At 39.9% G+C, this 17,986-nt stretch overlaps 1 pseudogene; it reads left to right on the forward strand.

Annotated features, from left to right (window-relative positions):
- The first annotated feature begins 414 nt into the window (after nt 1-414).
- On the forward strand, nt 415-12,644 carry LOC139012962 (tetratricopeptide repeat protein 1-like; annotated as a pseudogene).
- Nucleotides 12,645-17,986: the final 5,342 nt, after the last annotated feature.

Raw genomic sequence — 17,986 nt, forward strand, 5'->3', positions numbered from 1 at the left:
AAATGAGAACACAACAACCCAAAATCTATGGGACACAATAAAGGCAGTCCTAAGAGGGAAAATCATAGCATTACTTCAAGAAACAAGAAAAATCTCAAATAAATAATCTAACTTTACACCTAAAGGAACTAGAAAAAGAATAACAATCAAAGCCCAGAGTAAGTAGATGTAAAGAAATAATAAAGAGCAGAGCAGAAATAAATGAAATAGACTCCTAAAAAATACAAAAGGTCAATGAAACCAAGAGCTGGTTCTTTGAAAGGATAAACAAGTTTGACAAACCTTTAACCAAACTCACCAAGAAAAACGGAGAGAGGGCCCAAATAAATAAAAGCAGACATGAAAGACGGAGGCTAGGAAGGTGAAGAGAGGAACTGTGAAGCGAACCAGCTTCTCCTCCCTCACTGATTCAGCATGGGGGAGAAGTCAGAAAACTGTAGGGTTCCAAGGACCTGTTCAGTGGTTTGCAAGTTACAGATCCCCAGAAAGCAGAATGTGCTAGTCCTTCAGTTTCAAATCCCAAAGATCACCAGCCCCAGAGCAAGCTGCTCCAGGATGTTGCGGCCGACCCCCAGGAGGACCAGGGAGAAGAGGAGCACTTTCATGACTGCAGTGCCTCATTTGAGAAGGAGGAACCAGGAGTGGACAAGGCTGAGAAAAAACCTGATGATGAGGTGAATTCCTCTAAACTCAATGAAGAATACCTAATAGAACTGGAAAAAACATGCCAGATGAAGAGAAACAGAAAAGAAGAGATGAGGGCACTAGACTGAAGGAGGAGGGAAATGAGCAATTTAAGAAAGGAGATTACATAGAAGCTGAACGTTCTTATAGCCAAGCCCTTCAAATGGGCCCGTTCCGCTTCCAGAAAGACAGGTCCAATCTGTTTTCAAATAGAGCTGCTGCAAGGATGAAACAGGGCAAGAAAGAGATGACCATCAGTGACTGCAGCAAAGCCAGTCAGCTAAACCCCAGTTATAGGGCCCTGCTGAGGAGCGAAGCTGTACGAGAGCACCGACAAGATCAACGAAGCCCTGGAAGACTACAATTCCATTCTAGAAAAAGACCCATCAGTGCACCAAGCTAGGGAAGCTTGTATGAGATAACCTAAGCAATGGAAAAATATCTTTCAGGCAAATGGAAAGGAAAAGAAAGCTGGGGTAGCAATACTTATATCGGACAAAATAGACCTCAAAGTGAAGGCCATAACAAGAGATAAGGAGGCCACTTCATAATACTAAAGGAATCAATACAACAAGAAGATATAACCCTGATAAACATATATGCACCCAATGCAGGAGCACCCAAATACATTAAAAAAACTCCTGGGCCGAAACCGGTTAGGCTCAGTGGATAGAGCGTCGGCCTGCGGACTGAAAGGTCCCAGGTTTGATTCCGGTCAAGGGCATGTACCTGGGTTGTGGGCACATCCCCAGTGGGAGATGTGCAGGAGGCAGCTGATCGATGTTTCTCTCCCATCGATGTTTCTAACTATCTATCTCTCTCCTTTCCTCTCTGTAAAAAATCAATAAAATATATTTTAAAAAAAAAAAACTCCTGGAAGATATCAAAGGAGAGATCGACAACAATAAAATCATAGTAGGGGACTTTAATACACCACTGACATCACTGGATAAATCCTCTAGACCAGGGGTGGGCAAACTTTTTGACTCGAGGGCCACAATGGGTTCTTAAACTGGACCAGAGGGCCAGAACAAAAGCATGGATGGAGTGTTTGTGTGAACTAATATAAATTCAAAGTAAACATCCTTACATAAAAGGGTACGGTCTTTTTTTTTTTAGTTTTATTCATTTCAAACGGGCCGGATCCAGCCCGCAGGCCGTAGATTGCCCACAGCTGCTCTAGACAAAAAACCAGCAAGGAAACAATCCCATTTACCATCGCACCAAAAAAATTAAGATACCTAGGAATAAACTTAACTAAAGAGGTTAGGAGTCGACCAAGATGGCGGCGTAGGTAAACACCGGAGACCGCTGCCGCAAACAACCATTTCAAAAATACAACTAAAAGACTGAACGGACATCACCCAGAACCACAGGAAGGCTGGCTGAAGAGAGACTCTACAACTAGAAGGAAAGAGAACAGCAAATCGAGGCTCAGAGGCGGCGCAGTGTGGAAAATACAAAGGTACCGAGGTGCGCGCGAAAGCGGGCTGGTGGCTGAGGGCGCGGTTGTCGTTTTCTGTCGGGACTGAGTCTCAGACTCTGGGCTCCAGATCCGGGCGAGTCTCTAGGGACCCAGACTCAAACGGGAGAAGCGGGATTACCCGGCATCAGTTGGAACCTGAGGGCAACTTTCTCTCCGAGGTTTGCAGCGGCTGCCGGGGTTCTGAGAAGCAGAGCCTCTGGGAACGGGACTGAGCGTGGCCATAACTGCTCCCTCCGCCCGCCCTGTTGATCCCGCCCCGCCCAAAGCCTGCGCACAGCCATTTGCTGATCGCCTCAGGCAAAGGCTGGATTAGCGCCTCCCCAGAAGACAGAGCTTTCCGCACAGCTGATTACTATAGCCAGCCGGCCTGAGGGTCAAATCCCCCTAGTGTTAACTACAACAATTAAGGCTTGGCTAGAACAAGACTGCGCACAGAGACCACAAGGGGGTGCACCAAGAAAGCATAAAAGATGCGGAGACAAAAAAACATGACAGAAATGGAGGATATGGAGCTAAGAATCGCAATTTTGAGGGCTTGCCATAAATTTGTGCAGAACCTCACGAAAACTAATGAGACCCTCGATGCTACGATAAAGAAATTAGAAAGTAAGCATACACGGACTGAAATAAAGAATATTATACCCAATAGCAGACCAGAGGAGTACAATAATCAAACCAAAGATTCGACAAAAAACACCCAATTGGAAAAGCAAAATGAAAAAAGAATCCGAAAGTGTGAAGATAGTGTAAGGAGCCTCTGGGACAGCTTTAAGCGGTCTAATATCAGAGTCATTGGAGTGCCAGAAGATGAGAGACAGCAAGATATTGAAAACCTATTTCAAGAAATAATGGCAGAAAACTTCCCCCACCTGGTGAAAGAAATGGACTTACAGGTCCAAGAAGCGCAGAGAACCCCAAACAAAAGGAATCCAAAGAGGACCACACCAAGACACATCATCATTAAAATGCCAAGAGCAAAAGACAAAGAGAAAATCTTAAAAGCAGCAAGAGAAAGAGGCTCAATTACCTACAAGGGAATACCCATACGACTGTCAGCTGATTTCTCAACAGAAACTTTGCAGGCCAGAAGGGAATGGCAAGAAATTTTCAAAGTGCTGAATACCAAGAACCTACAACCAAGATTACTTTATCCAGCAAAGCTATCATTCAGAATTGAAGGTCAGATAAAGAGCTTCACAGATAAGGAAAAGCTAAAGGAGTTCATCACCGCCAAACCAGTATTATATGAAATGCTGAAAGGTATCCTTTAAGAAGAGGAAGAAGAAGAAAAAGGTAAAGATACAAATTATGAACAACAAACATGCATCTATCAACAAATGAATCTAAGAATCAAGTGAATAAATAACCTGATGTACAGAATGAACTGGTGATTATAATAGAATCAGGGACATAGAAAGGGAATGGACTGACTATTCTTGGGGGAAAAAGGGGTGTGGGAGATGCGGGAAGTGACTGGACAAAAATCATGCACCTATGGATGAACACAGTGGGGTGGGGAGTGAGGGTGGAGGGTGGGGTGGGAGCTGGAAGGAGGGGAGTTATGGGGGGAAAAAAGAGGAACAAATGTAATAATCTGAACAATAAAGATTTAATTAAAAAAAAAAAAAAAAAAAAAAAAAAAAAACTAAAGAGGTTAAAGACCTCTACTCAGAAAACTACAGGACGTTGAAAAAAGAGATAGAGGAAGACATAAACAGATGGAAGAACATACCATGTTCTTGGATTGGTAGAATCAACATCATTAAAATGTCCATACTACCCAAAGCAATCTATACATTCAACGCACTTCCCATTAAAATACCAATGGCCTTCTTCAAAGATCTAGAACGAACTCTCCAAAAATTCATCTGGAATAAAAAAAGACCCCGAATAGCTGCAACGATCCTGAGAAAGAACAAAGTAGGTGGGATCTCAATGCCAGATATCAAGCTGTATTACAAAGCCACTGTTCTCAAAACTGCCTGGTACTGGCACAAGAACAGACATATAGATCAGTGGAATAGAATAGAGAGTCCAGAAATTAGCCCGAACCAATATGCTCAATTAATTTTTGACAAAGGAGGCATGAACATACAATGGAGCCAAGATAGTCTCTTCAATAAATGGTGTTGGGAAAATTGGACAGACATATGCAAGAAAATGAAACTAGACCACCAACTTACACCATACACAAGAATAAACTCAAAATGGATAAAGGACTTAAATGTACGACAGGAAACCATAAAAATTCTAGAAGAATACAAAGGCAACAAAATCTCAGACATATGCCAAAACAATTTCTTCACTGATACAGCTCCTAGGGCAGTTGAAACTAAAGAGAAACTGAACAAATGGGACTACATCAAAATAAAAAGCTTCTGCACAGCAAAAGAAACCATCAACAAAACAACAAGAAAACCCACCTCGTGGGAAAACATATTTGCCAACGTCATATCTGATAAGGGCTTAATCTCCAAAATTTATAGGGAACTCATACAACTTAACAAAAAGAAGATAAACAATCCAATCAAAAAATGGGCAAAGGATCTAAATAGACACCTTTCAAAAGAGGACATTCAGAAAGCCAAGAGACATATGAAAACATGCTCAAAGTCACTAATCATCCGAGAGATGCAAATCAAAACAACAATGAGGTACCATCTCACACCTGTCAGAATGGCCATCATCAACAAATCAACAAACGACAAGTGCTGGAGAGGATGTGGAGAAAAAGGAACACTTGTGCACTGCTGGTGGGAATGCAGACTGGTGCAGCCACTATGGAAGGCAGTATGGAGGTTCCTCAAAAAATTGGAAATGGAACTCCCATTTGACCCTGTGATCCCACTACTAGGAATATATCCCAAGAAACCAGAAACACCTATCAGAAAGGATATATGCACCCAGATGTTCATAGCAGCACAATTCACCATAGCTAAGATCTGGAAACAGCCTAAGTGCCCATCAGTAGATGAATGGATTAGAAAACTGTGGTACATCTACACGATGGAATACTATGCTGCTGTTAAAAAGAAGGAACTCCTACCATTTGCAACATCATGGATGGAACTGGAGAGCATTATGCTAAGTGAAACAAGCCAGTCAATGAAGGAAAAATACCACATGATCTCACTCATTCATGGATAATAAAGACCATTACAAACTTTTGAACAATAATAGATACAGAGGCAGAGCTGCCTCAAACTGATTGTCAAACTGCAGTGGGAAGGCCAGAGAGAGTTGGGGGGCAGGAGGGAGGGGAGTAAGAGATCAACCGAAGGACTTGTATGCATGCATATAAGCATAACTAATGGACATAAGACACTGGGGGGTAAGGGAGGGTAGTGGTTTGTCAAGGGCGGGGGGGGGGGGGGGAAAGGATACTTATGTAATACCCTTTGTAATACTTTAAGAGGAAAATAAAAAAAAAAAAAAAATGTCAAAAAAAAAAAAAAAAAAAAAAAAAAAAAAAAAAACCAGCAAGGAAACAGCAATCCTAAATGACTCACTAGATCAGATGGACTTAATTGACATCTTCAGAACACTTCACCCCAAAGCCACGGAGTATACATTCTACTCGAGTGCTCATGGGACAGATTCAAAAATAGACCACATATTGGGTCACAAACAAAGTCTCCCCAAATTCAAGAAGATTGAAATCATACCAAGCATCTTCTCAGACCACGATGGCATAATATTAGAAATAAACTACAATAAAAACTACCCAAAATACTCAAACACTTGGAAGCCGAATAGCATGTTATTAAATATTGATTGGGTTACCAATGAGATCAAAGAAGAAATTAAAAACATCCTGGAAACTAATGACAATGAAAACACAACAATCCAAAACCTACGGGACGCAATGAAAGCAGTCCTGAGAGGGAAGTTTATAGCTCTACAGGCCTATCTCATAAAACATGAAAAAATGGTAGTAAATCATCAAACTCTACAACTCAAAGAATTAGAAAGAGAGCAACAAGAAAACCCCAGAGTGAGCAGAAGAAAGGAGATAATAAAGATAAGAGCAAAAATAAATGACATAGAGACCAAAAAAACAATACAGAAAATCAATGAAACCAAGAGCTGGTTCTTTGAAAGGATAAACAAGATTGACAAACCCCTAGCCAGGCTCACCAAGAAGCAAAGAGAGAGGAGCCAAATAAACAAAATCAGAAACGATAGAGGCAAAATAACAACAGACCCCACAGAAATACAAATGATTGTTAAAAAATACTATGGAGAGCTCTACTCCAACAAACTAGACAACCTGGAGGAAATGGACAAATTCCTAGAAAAATACAACATTCCAAAACTCAATCAGGAAGAATCTAAAAATATCAATAGGCCAATAACTATGGAAGAAATTGAAGCAGTCATCAAAAAGCTTCCAGCAAACAAAAGCCCAGGGCCAGACGGCTTCACAGGGGAGTTTTACCAAACATTCAAGGAAGAACTAAAACCTATCCTCCTCAGACTACTACAAAAAATTCAAGAGGAAGAAATACTTCCAAGCTCATTCTATGAAGCCAGCATCACCCTAATACCAAAACCAGGTAAAGACAACACAATGAAAGAGAATTCCAGGCTAATATCCCTCATGAACATAGATGCCAAAATCCTCAACAAAATCTTAGCAAATTGGATCCAGCAGTACATCAGAAAGATCATACACCATGACCAAGTAGGATTTATCCCACGGATGCAAGGATGGTACAATATCAACAAATCAATAAACGCGATACATCACATAAACAAATTGAAAGAAAAAAACCACATGGTCATATCAATTGATGCAGAAAAAGCATTTGACAAAATCCAACACCCATTTTTGATAAAAACTCTCAGAAAGGTGGGAATAGAAGGATCATACCTCAACATAATAAAAGCCATATATGACAGGCCCACAGCCAACATCATACTCAATGGACAAAAGCTAACACCATTTCCCCTAAGAACAGGAACAAGACAGGGATGCCCACTCTCACCACTCCTGTTCGACATAGTACTGGAAGTATTAGCCATTGCAATTAGACAAGAAGAAGAAATAAAAGGCATCCAAATTGGAAAAGAGAAAGTAAAACTGTCCTTATTTGCAGATGACATGATATTATACATACAAAACCCTAGAGACTCCATCAAAAAACTACTAGACTTAATACATGAATTTGGCAATGTAGCAGGATACAAAATTAACCCCAAGAAATTTGAGGCATTTCTATACACCAATAGCGAACTTTCAGAAAGAGAGACTAAAAAAACAATCCCATTTACCATCACACCAAAAAAATTAAGATACCTAGGAATAAACTTAACTAAAGAGGTAAAAGACCTCTACTCAGAAAACTACAGGACGTTGAAAAAAGAGATAGAGGAAGAAATAAACAGATGGAAGAACATACTGTGTTCATGGATTGGTAGAATCAACATCATTAAAATGTCCATACTACCCAAAGCAATCTATAAATTCAACGCACTTCCCATTAAAATACCAATGGCATATTTCATAGACCTAGAAGGAACTCTCCAAAAATTCATCTGGAATAAAATAAAATAAAAGACCCGAATAGCCACAGCAATCTGGAGAAAGAAGAAAAAAGTTGGAGGGATCACAATACCAGATATCAAGTTACTGTATACTACAAAGGAACTGTACTCAAAACAGCCTAATCTTGGCACAAGAACAGGCATATTGACCAATGGAACAGAATAGAGAACCCAGAAATCATCCCAAGACATTCTGCTCAAAGGAGGCAAGAGCATACAATGGAATCAAGACAGTCTCTTCTATAAATGTTTTGGGAAAGTTGGACAGATACATGCAAGAAAATGAAACTAGACCACCAAATTACACCATACACAAGAATAAACTCAAAATGGATAAAAAGACCTAAATGTAAGTCAGGAAACCATAAAAATCCTAGAAGAGACCATAGGCAGCAAAATCTCAGACATCTCTCATAGAAATGTGGTTATGGATACAGCTCCTAGGGCAAAGAAATCTAAGGGGGAAATAAACAAATGGGACTACATCAAAAGAAAAAGCTTCTGCACAGCAAAAGAAACCATCAACAAAATAACAAGAGAACCCACTGCATGGGAGAACGTATTTGCCAATGATATAGCCAATAAGGGGTTAATCTCCAAAATATATAGGAAACTCATACAACTTAACAAAAGGAAGGCAAACAATCTAATTAAAAATGGGCAAAAGACCTAAATAGACATTTCTCCAATGTGGGCATAAAAAAAAGGCCAGGAGGTATATGGAAAAATGCTCAAAGTCACTAATCATCTGAGAGATACAAAGTAAAACAACAATGAGGTACCACCTCACACCTGTCAGAATGGCTATTATCAATAAATCAATGCCCTAACCAGTTTGGCTCCGTGGATAGAGTGTCCGCCTGCAGACTCAAGGGTCCCAGGTTCGATTCCGGTCAAGGGCATGTACCTTGGTTGCAGGCACATGCCCAGTAGGGAGTGTGCAGGAGGCAGTTGATCAATGTTTCTCTCTCATTGATGTTTCTAACTCTCTATCCCTCTCCCTTTCTCTCTGTAAAAAATCAATAAAATATATTTAAAAATAAAAATAAATAAATAAATAAATAAATAATCAACAAATGACCAGTGTTGGCAAGGATGCAGAGAAAAGGGAACCCTCATACACTGCTAGTAGGCATGCAGACTAGGGCAGTCTCTGTGGAAACCACTATGGAGTTTCTTTAAAAAATTAAAAATGGAACTCCAATTTGACCCAGTGATCCCACTTCTGGGAATATGTCTTAAGAAATCAGAAACACCAATCAGAAATAACATATGCACCCCTATGTTCATAGCAGCCATAGCTGCTTGCTCCACCTTGTTGAATCCCTGAGACCCCACCCCACCCAAGCTGTGCACAGAGGCTTTTGCATATGAAAGGCCTGGCCCTTTGCAATCTGAAAATTACCTAACAAACTGCAGCTGGGTCAGAGAGACCCAGAACTTCCAAAAGAAGGCCCAAGGCCCCACAGAAGCTTGCATTGCTTCACAGCTGGGCCTCATCTGGGCACCTCCAAACCCCAAACAAAGAAGAGGAATCTGCAGATCTCTCCATAGCTCCTGCTGAGTAGCCTCAGGCAGACGCTAAATTAGCACCTCCTTAGAGATCCAAGAGCCAGTGTACCCAGTGGTCAGAGTGGGACCATCCAGATTACAACTCCTCAGATCCATAAGGGACACACTCAGGGGGCAGACTCAGTGAGCACCAAAGCCCCACTGAAGCAAGTCTTACCCCAGAAGGGTGTCTCCAGCACAGAAGTTCTCCCACTGCAGACACAGCTGATTCTCACAGCCAATTGGCCTGGAGGTCAATTCCTCCCAGTGATACCTACAACAATCAAGGCTTAACTACAACAAGACTGTGCACAAAGCCCACAAAGGCGTGCACCAAGAGTGTCCACCTCAGGTAATTGGGGAGGCTGAGCCACTGGGCCCTATAGGACACCTAGCACACAAAGCCACTCTATCAACACAGGGAAGCAGCCAAAATGCGAAGACAAAGAAACAGGTCACAAATGACAGAAATGGAGGAAAGCAAACTACTAGATATAGAGTTCAAAACCACACTTATAAGGTTTTTCAAAAATTTTCTAGAAGCCGCCGACAAATTTAGTGAGACCCTCAAGAAATCTAGTGAGACCCTCGAGGATATGAAAAAGGACCAACTAGAAATTAAGCATACACTGACTGAAATAAAGAATATTATACAGAGTTCCAACAGCAGACCAGAGGATCGCAAGAATCAAGTCAAAGACTTGAAATACGAAGAAGCAAAAAACACCCAACCGGAAAAACAAAAAGAAAAAAGAATCTAAAAATATGAAGATAGTGTAAGGAGCTTCTGGGACAACTTCAAGCATACCAACATCCAAATTATGGGGGTTCAAGAAGAAGAGAGAGAGCAAGACATTGAAAACCTATTTGAATAAATAATGACAGAAAACTTCCCCTACCTGCTGAAAGAAATAGACTTACAGGTCCAGGAAGCGCAGAGAACCCCAAACAAAAGGAATCCAAAGAGGACCACACCAAGACACATCATAATTAAAATGCCAAGAGCAAAAGACAAAGAGAGAATCTTAAAAGCAGCAAGAGAAAAACAGTCAGTTACCTACAAGGGAGTACCCATTCGACTGTCAGCTGATTTCTCAATAGAAGCTATGCAGGCCAGAAGGAAGTGGCAAGAAATATTCAAAGTAATGAATAGCAGGGACCTCCAACCCTCTACCCAGCAAAGCTATTATTTAGAATTGAATGTCAGATGAAGAGATTCACAGACAAGAAAAAGAAGAAAAAGATAGAAAATAGAAATAATAAAATGGTAATAAATACATATCTATCAACAATTAAATCTAAAAAATAAATAAACAAGGAATTTAATGAACAAAATAAACTGATGAATAAAATAGAACCAGAGTCATGGAAACATGGAACAGACTGACAAATCTCAAAGGGAAGGGGGGAGGAGTGGGAAGAGATTAACCAAAGAACTTATGTGCATAAATGCATTATCTATGGACACAAACAGAGCGGTGAAGACCTGGGTCAGGGAGGGAACCTGTGGGGGGTGATGGGGAGGGGGGAGGCGTGGAGTGAGGAATCTGTAATAATCTCAACAATAAAGCTTGTTGGTTTTTTTAAAAATATGATGTGACTGTGCATGGGCCTCTTTGGCTTCTTCTTGCTTTGGACTCTGTGTCTTCTGTACTTATGTAGGGAAGTTTTCTGCCATTATTTCTTTAAACATGTTCTCTATCCCTTGCTCATTTTTCTTCCTCTTCTGGTACCCCTATTATGCGAATATTGTTACTTTTCAGGTTGTCCCACAGCTCCCTTACGCTGTCCTCCTATTTTTTTAAAGGTTTTTTTCTTTTTGGTTTTTTGATTGAGTGATTTTTTTCTACCCTGTCTTTTTTTTAATATATTTTATTGGATTTTTTTTTTTTTTACAGAGAGGAAGGGAGAGGGACAGAGAATTAGAAACATTGATGAGAGAGAAACATCGATCAGCTGCCTCCTGCACACTCTCCACTGGGGATTTGCCCGCAACCAAGGCACATGCCCTGGGAATCGAACCTGGGACCCTTGAGTCTGCAGACTGATGCTCTATCCACTGAGCCAAACTGGCTAGGGCTCTACCCTGTCTTTTAATTCACTGATCCAGTTCTCAGCTTCCCTTAATCTGCTATGTATTCCTTCCAATGTGTTCTTTATTAGTGCTATGTCATTCTTCATTTCTGACTGTTCTTTTTTCATAGTTATTATACCTTTTCTCATGCTGTTGAGTATCCTTGTAACCATTATTCTGAACTCTATATCTAATAAATTTCTCATCTCCATTTCACTTAACTCTTCTTCTAGAGAATTCTCTTGTTTTTTCATTTCGGGCTTATATTTTGTTTCTGAATTTTGGTTGCCTGTTTGAGTTTATGTCTATGTATTAGGTAGATCTGCTACAACTCCCAGTCTGTGGTTCAGGACAATTTCAGACGCTGTTTGTTACTGGTCCTTTGTACCCTGTTTGGAAATATCAGCAATCCACAGCTTGTGGCTCCCTCAGCTTAGGCTGAGTGCCTTTGGAAAGGACCAAGATGTGCACCAAGGCCTGCTTTTCCCAGCCCCAAGTCCAGAAGGAGATCAGGCAAAGACCCAAAGCCTCCAGCAATCCACCTCTGCCTACAGTCTGATTGCTATTCTCGGAGTCTTAATGTGCCTCATACTATAGAACACAGCAAGGCACAGACTCCACAGGATGGAGCAAGAGGTTTTCCAACAGAATGGGGCAAAAGCTTCCTGGATGGTAAATGTCTGCCTGAGAAAGACGTCCTCTGCAGTATAAGGGAATGACTTAGCGCAGGAAATCAGGCGGCTGCCTCTGAGCTCACCCCAGAGCCCCCACTAGTCCACTCTGCCCTTCCTCTGCTGGAGCCCAAGATGAGTGGCTGTACACAAAATTTTGTGTGTTGGCCCTTTAAGAGGGTAACTGCGTTATCCAGCTGTCTCTCCCTGGCAGACAGCAACCCGGCTGCTTTTTACTGCCAGATGTTATGTGGGTACCTTTCTCAACTCTGGTGCTCTGGGCTGGGGAGCCCAGCTTGGGGTTTAGACCTCAAAGTTCTCAATGGGAACACCACTCCCCCACACATGCACAGCTGAGATATCCCTCCGGACCTTCGGCTGCTGCCTGTGGGAGCCCTGCCAGCCTCTCTCACCTCCGCACTGCCTACTAGCCTCTGTGTGGTCTTCACTTTCTGTCCTTGGTTATCAGAGTTCTCTTCAGCTTGTCCTCAGTTGACTATCAGAATGTTTTTTCTTTATTTTAGTTGTAATTCCAGTTTGGTCCTGGGAGACTGTCAGTGTAGCTTCCACTTACTCCGCCACCATTTTTCACTCTTTGGTCTTCATATTTGTTTTCTTTCTTAGATACTAGCCTGCTTTCTGGGAAATGCAAGTCCAAATTTTGGATGTTTTGGAAAGACTTTAATATTGCTCAATAAGCTCTATTATTAAGGTGTCTTCTATCAAGACTAGGCTTATTTTTAAATGATTACTACATTATTTATGTGCATTAAAAATAATTTTTTACTTTGTAAACTAACCTCCTACAGTGCTCTCTTTACAAACAAGATTATTTTCAAAGAATGATGTAAAATACAGAAGCTGTAATTTATTTTTTTAATATATTTTTATTGATTTCAGAAAGGAAGGGAGAGGGAGAGAGAGACAGAAACATCAATGATGAGGGAGAGTCATTGATTGGCTGCTTCCTGCACATCCCACTCTGGGGATCGAGCCCACAACCTGGGCATGTGCCCTGACAGGGAATCAAACTGTGACCTCCTTGTTCATAAGTCGACTCTCAACTTCTGAGCCATGCTGGCTGGGCCAGAAGCTGTAATTTAAAAGTTTGATTAATTTGACTTTTTTTCTTTTTACTTCTATGTGAAAAAATTACCATAAACAAATTTGAAAAGCAAATGGAAATTTGGAATGCAAAACTATAGCAGCAAAAATGTTGTATTTCCAATACATATCAATCCCTTTGCAGGGGAGAGAAATAAAGATCCAAAAATATTCATCAAAGAAAGACAGATAAAGAAGAACTTCTAATCTATCAGTTTGCAAAAGATCGGAAAGATTCACAGAATTTATGTTTTTAGACTTTGGCCATATTTCTAATTCAGATTGCATTTGGCGATATGTTTAAAAAAACAAAATGTGCACACCCTTAGACTAAGAAATTATGCTTCTAGAAATGCTTTCCAAGAAAAGAAATGGCAGCTTTTCAAGGCATATGTATTAGGTGGTTTATCACAGCATTATTTATAATAATTAAAATTTGAGAATAATACTAATCAATAGGAAGTTGGTTTAAAAATTATAAGAATATTTAAATGGAATGGTAGGCAAACATTTAAATGATCATATCAATTAATGTTATTGGCACAGAACCATGAAATGTTTTAAAATTTAAAGACCACCGTAGTAATTACATGTTACAATAGAATTTCCTCTTGTGCTGCAAATTGTTAACCTCAAATGTATCTGTCATATACTATTTTGTCAATTTTTAAAAGCCCATTAATGTACTTTATCTCATTTTGTCCTCACATACTCTATGAGGTAAACATGGTCCGTATTATTAACTTCCCTATATAGACTAAAAATTAAGGGTCATTGGCAAAGGCCATATAATAAGTGATGGAACTGAAATATTTTTCACTTCTTATCCAATTATCTCTCCGAAATCTTGAATTCAGTCTAACAAACCCTCTGAAAACAAGAAACAAGACTATTTCACAATGCTCACATTCCAAACTGAAACCTTGTTGAGAATCTCTGTAGAGATCCTCCCCCATCTCTCTATCCCCAAACATCACCAGTCCAGTTTCACAAATTATTAATTGTCTTATGCTTATTACCACAATGTTCAAGCTGTGGTGTGTTCCAGCCCTCCCTCCCCCCAAAAAAAATGTTATCTTTTCTTTGAGAATATACTACAGATGGGAGAAATATGAATAAGGGTGCCCAGTACAGATAACGCAACACCCCAACACAAAAGATGCATCTAGACTCCAGCCAAAGGCAAGAGCCAATTAGAGAGTAATTGCCATCCACAGCTGTGTAGAACCAACTGGATAAATCTGAGTGTACAGAGTGGGGTTCTGGGACTCTTACCAAGGGGTGCCACTGTGGTGCCCAACATGAGCTCTCCTGAAACTTTTCACCACTCCTGTTACATGCTTAAATTCTATTTCTCTCCAACTTCAGTAACTCCTGGTGCTATTTGCTCTGGATTAAATAAGGAAAGGGGCACTAAAATATGATAGAAGCAAACACTCAAGATCAATTTATCTTTTAATAATTTTCTCAGAAAAAAGTTCTTTTCAATCCATATCTCTGTTGATTTTAATCACATACTTTAGCCATTTCCTACTGAGCAATGACCCATTCCTATGTATTGTAAATTTAATTTTCCAACTTTAATTTCTGAAAACTCTGTATTTCAAGGACCTTTTATCTAATCCTTTGTGTGTATAGTAGTACAGCTTCACAAATTTTATATTATTGGGAAAACAAATGTCTTGCCTCAAACTGCAAAGTGAAAGTGTCTGATAAAGAATTACAACAGAAAAAAAATTAAGATATAATTTCTGTACTTTTATCATATGCTTTGTTATATTTTCAGATAATTTGAAAGAAGGTTCAAAAACAGAGGCAAAAGTTGTCACTATAGAAGAAAAGAAAACTACACAGAATCAGGATAATCATTTGGAAATTCAGGCAGACCCATCACAAAATAACCAAAATGGTCCTAAATACCCACACAAGGAACAGCTAAGCAGCCCTAAGGAAATCTTTGAAAAGGAACAAAAACAGAAAACTGAATTGAAAGTTGAAGAGCTTTCTGAGAAAACTCAGATTAAAAAAAAGAGAGAGAAAAAAGACAAAATGAAAGATGTTGAGAATGACATGGGCATGGGAAGGGAAACAGATAAGGGCCAATCAAAGAAAGAAGATGGTGAAAAAAGAGAACAAAGGGTGAACACGACAAAAGGGGGAGAAGAGGAGAAGGATAAAGATGAGAAGGGGGGTAGAGACACGAAGGGAGATGAAGGCAAGACAGGGGACAAGGACGCGAAGGGAGATGAGGACAAGACAGGGGACAAGGACGCGAAGGGAGATGAAGGCAAGACAGGGGACAAGGACACGAAGGGAGATGAAGGCAAGACAGGGGACAAGGACACGAAGGGAGATGAAGGCAAGACGGGGGACAAGGACACGAAGGGAGATGAGGACAAAAAGAAGGTCAAGGACACAAAAGCAGATTCTATGGGGGAAAATGATAAAGTAAAGGTGGGTAAGAAGGACATAGACCAGAGTGGAGTTGCTGGGAAGAAAAAGAACATTAAAAAAGGTAACATTAAAGAAAAATAGCAACAGATTTTACAAACAAAATAGAATTGAATAATTTTACTCCAATACATCAACTTCAGAATCAGCTCGCAGTCTTTGTGGTATAGTTAAATTGATAGACTCTTTACATTCTCTTTAGTCACAAAGTTTCTATTTCTTTGCTTGCAATCTGGCAAGATACCCTTCAGAAATTTCATCTTTTTAGATCTCTTAGTCTCAAATTTCAGCTTCCAAATGTGTTTTTCAAAATGTATGTTCGTGATGTGTCTTGTCAGGAAATACAATTTTTCTGAAATAAAACTCTGATTATAGCAATGTGGAGTTATTTTTCTCAAAGAAGTATGCCATATCCCTGTTTAACCAAACAAGTATCTTCAGTCCCCAAGTGCAACATCCAAAGAGGAATGTAAAATATCTTTATCAAGGAGATAAATAAAGCATGTCCCAAAATTCACGCAAGAAGTAATTTTGATAGAAAACACAGGTTTATAATTAAAAATTGTACATTTTTTATTGATTCATAAAGTATACAGTATATGGTTATGTATGGAATAGCATATCGGGTAAATGGATTATCATGTCGAGATAGCGAGCACCATTAACTGTTATTGCCTGAGCAGCCGCATTTTCAAAGAAGAATGGTCCGATGATGCCTCCAGCCCAAAATCCGCACCAAATAGTGACACGTTGTGGATGCATTTGTTTCTCAACAATCACTCGTGGATTTTCTGAACCCCAAATGCGACAATTTTGTCGATTAATCAAGCCATCAAGATGAAAATGAGCCTCATCACTGAAGATGATTTTGTTCGAAAAATCAGCATCCACTTGTTCCATAATCCATTCAACGAACTCTATTCGCTGTGCGTGGTCAGTAGGCTTCAGTTCTTGAGTTAATTGAACTTTGTAAGCAGGAAGATGCAAATCTTTCGTGAGAATACGCTGTAGAGAGCTTCTCGAAATGTCCAATTCTTGACCACGGTGCTGAATTGATGTCCCTGGACTCCCGGCAACACTCTCACGAACTGCTCCGATGTTTTGTGTTGAACGACTTGTTGAAGGACGACCAGAGTGTTTAAGATCACTTATTGAGCCAGTCTCCCTAAATTGTTTAATTAATCTCTTCACAGTTGATGAAGTTAAATTACTATTCTGACCATATTTTGCACGAAAATTGCGAACTGCAGCTGCCAAACCTTCATTGTTTTTAAAATATTGATCAACAATGAAAACGCGTTGTTCTTTCGAGTAGCGCTCCATTTTTTTTAATATATTTTATTGATTTTTTTATAGAGATGAAGGGAGAGGGATAGAGAGCCAGAAACATCGATGAGAGAGAAACATCGATCAGCTGGCTCCTGCACACCCCCTACCGTGGATGTGCCTGCAACCAAGGTACATGCCACTGACTGGAATCTAACCTGGGACCCTTCAGTCCGCAGGCCGATGCTCTATCCAATGAGCCAAACCGGTCAGGGCTACATTTTTAATAACCCTGAACTGTCAGCTGTCAGGCTATCTTTTTTTCCATTGGCAACACTTTACGGCACAAATGGCATAAAATTCAAACCTTGCGTGAATTTTGGGACACCCTTTATAAATGAGAACACTAAGCCAGTGTTAAAAATATGAACATCAAAAAATTATAGAAAGCAGTAAATACAATGAGAAAAATTCAAAGATGAAAATCTCTCTGGGTAGGGATAATCCATGAAGGACTTTTATAGGCTGGGCATCAGAAAAAGGCAGGTAAGATTTGTACATTGTTTGAGGCCCCTGAATTTTTAATTGCTCTACTATATTATAAACTCTTTGAAGAAAGACCTGTTTCTTACCATCCTCATTGCCTACCACAATATTTACTAAATTTAACTGACTGAGATAGAAAGTGAGGGAAAAGAAAGAAAGAGAGAGAGAGAGAGAGAGAGAGAGAGAGAGAGAGAGAAAGAAAGGAAGGAAGGAAGGAAGGAAGGAAGGAAGGAAGGAAGGAAGGAAGGAAGGAAGGAAAGGAAAGGAAAGGAAAGGAAGGAAGGAAAAGGAGAAAGGAGAGAAAGAAAGAAAGAGAGAAAGAGAAAGAAAGAAAAAAGAAAAGGCTAGAACCTGGGAAATGTATTCTGAAAGCAGAGTAGAGTAGAGAATTTGTGTGCAGCAAAGTTCCTAAAGTGTAGTCTCCAGACCGCCACTAATGCGTGAGGTGATTTCAAGTGATACTCAAGTAAACACTTTAATAGTGACATTTGATACTTTTGTGAATTATGGGAGAGGGGGTGTATCCAGCTCATCAAGCCCATTTTTTGGAGCTATTCTAGGTTATAATAGGACTAAGTAAAAAGGTGAGCCAATTTAAAGAAAAGT

This window comes from Myotis yumanensis, unplaced genomic scaffold (genome assembly GCF_028538775.1).
Source record: "Myotis yumanensis isolate MYYU_CA2020_CCGP unplaced genomic scaffold, mMyoYum1.0.hap1 SCAF_6, whole genome shotgun sequence".
NCBI classification, from domain to species: Eukaryota; Metazoa; Chordata; class Mammalia; order Chiroptera; family Vespertilionidae; genus Myotis; species Myotis yumanensis.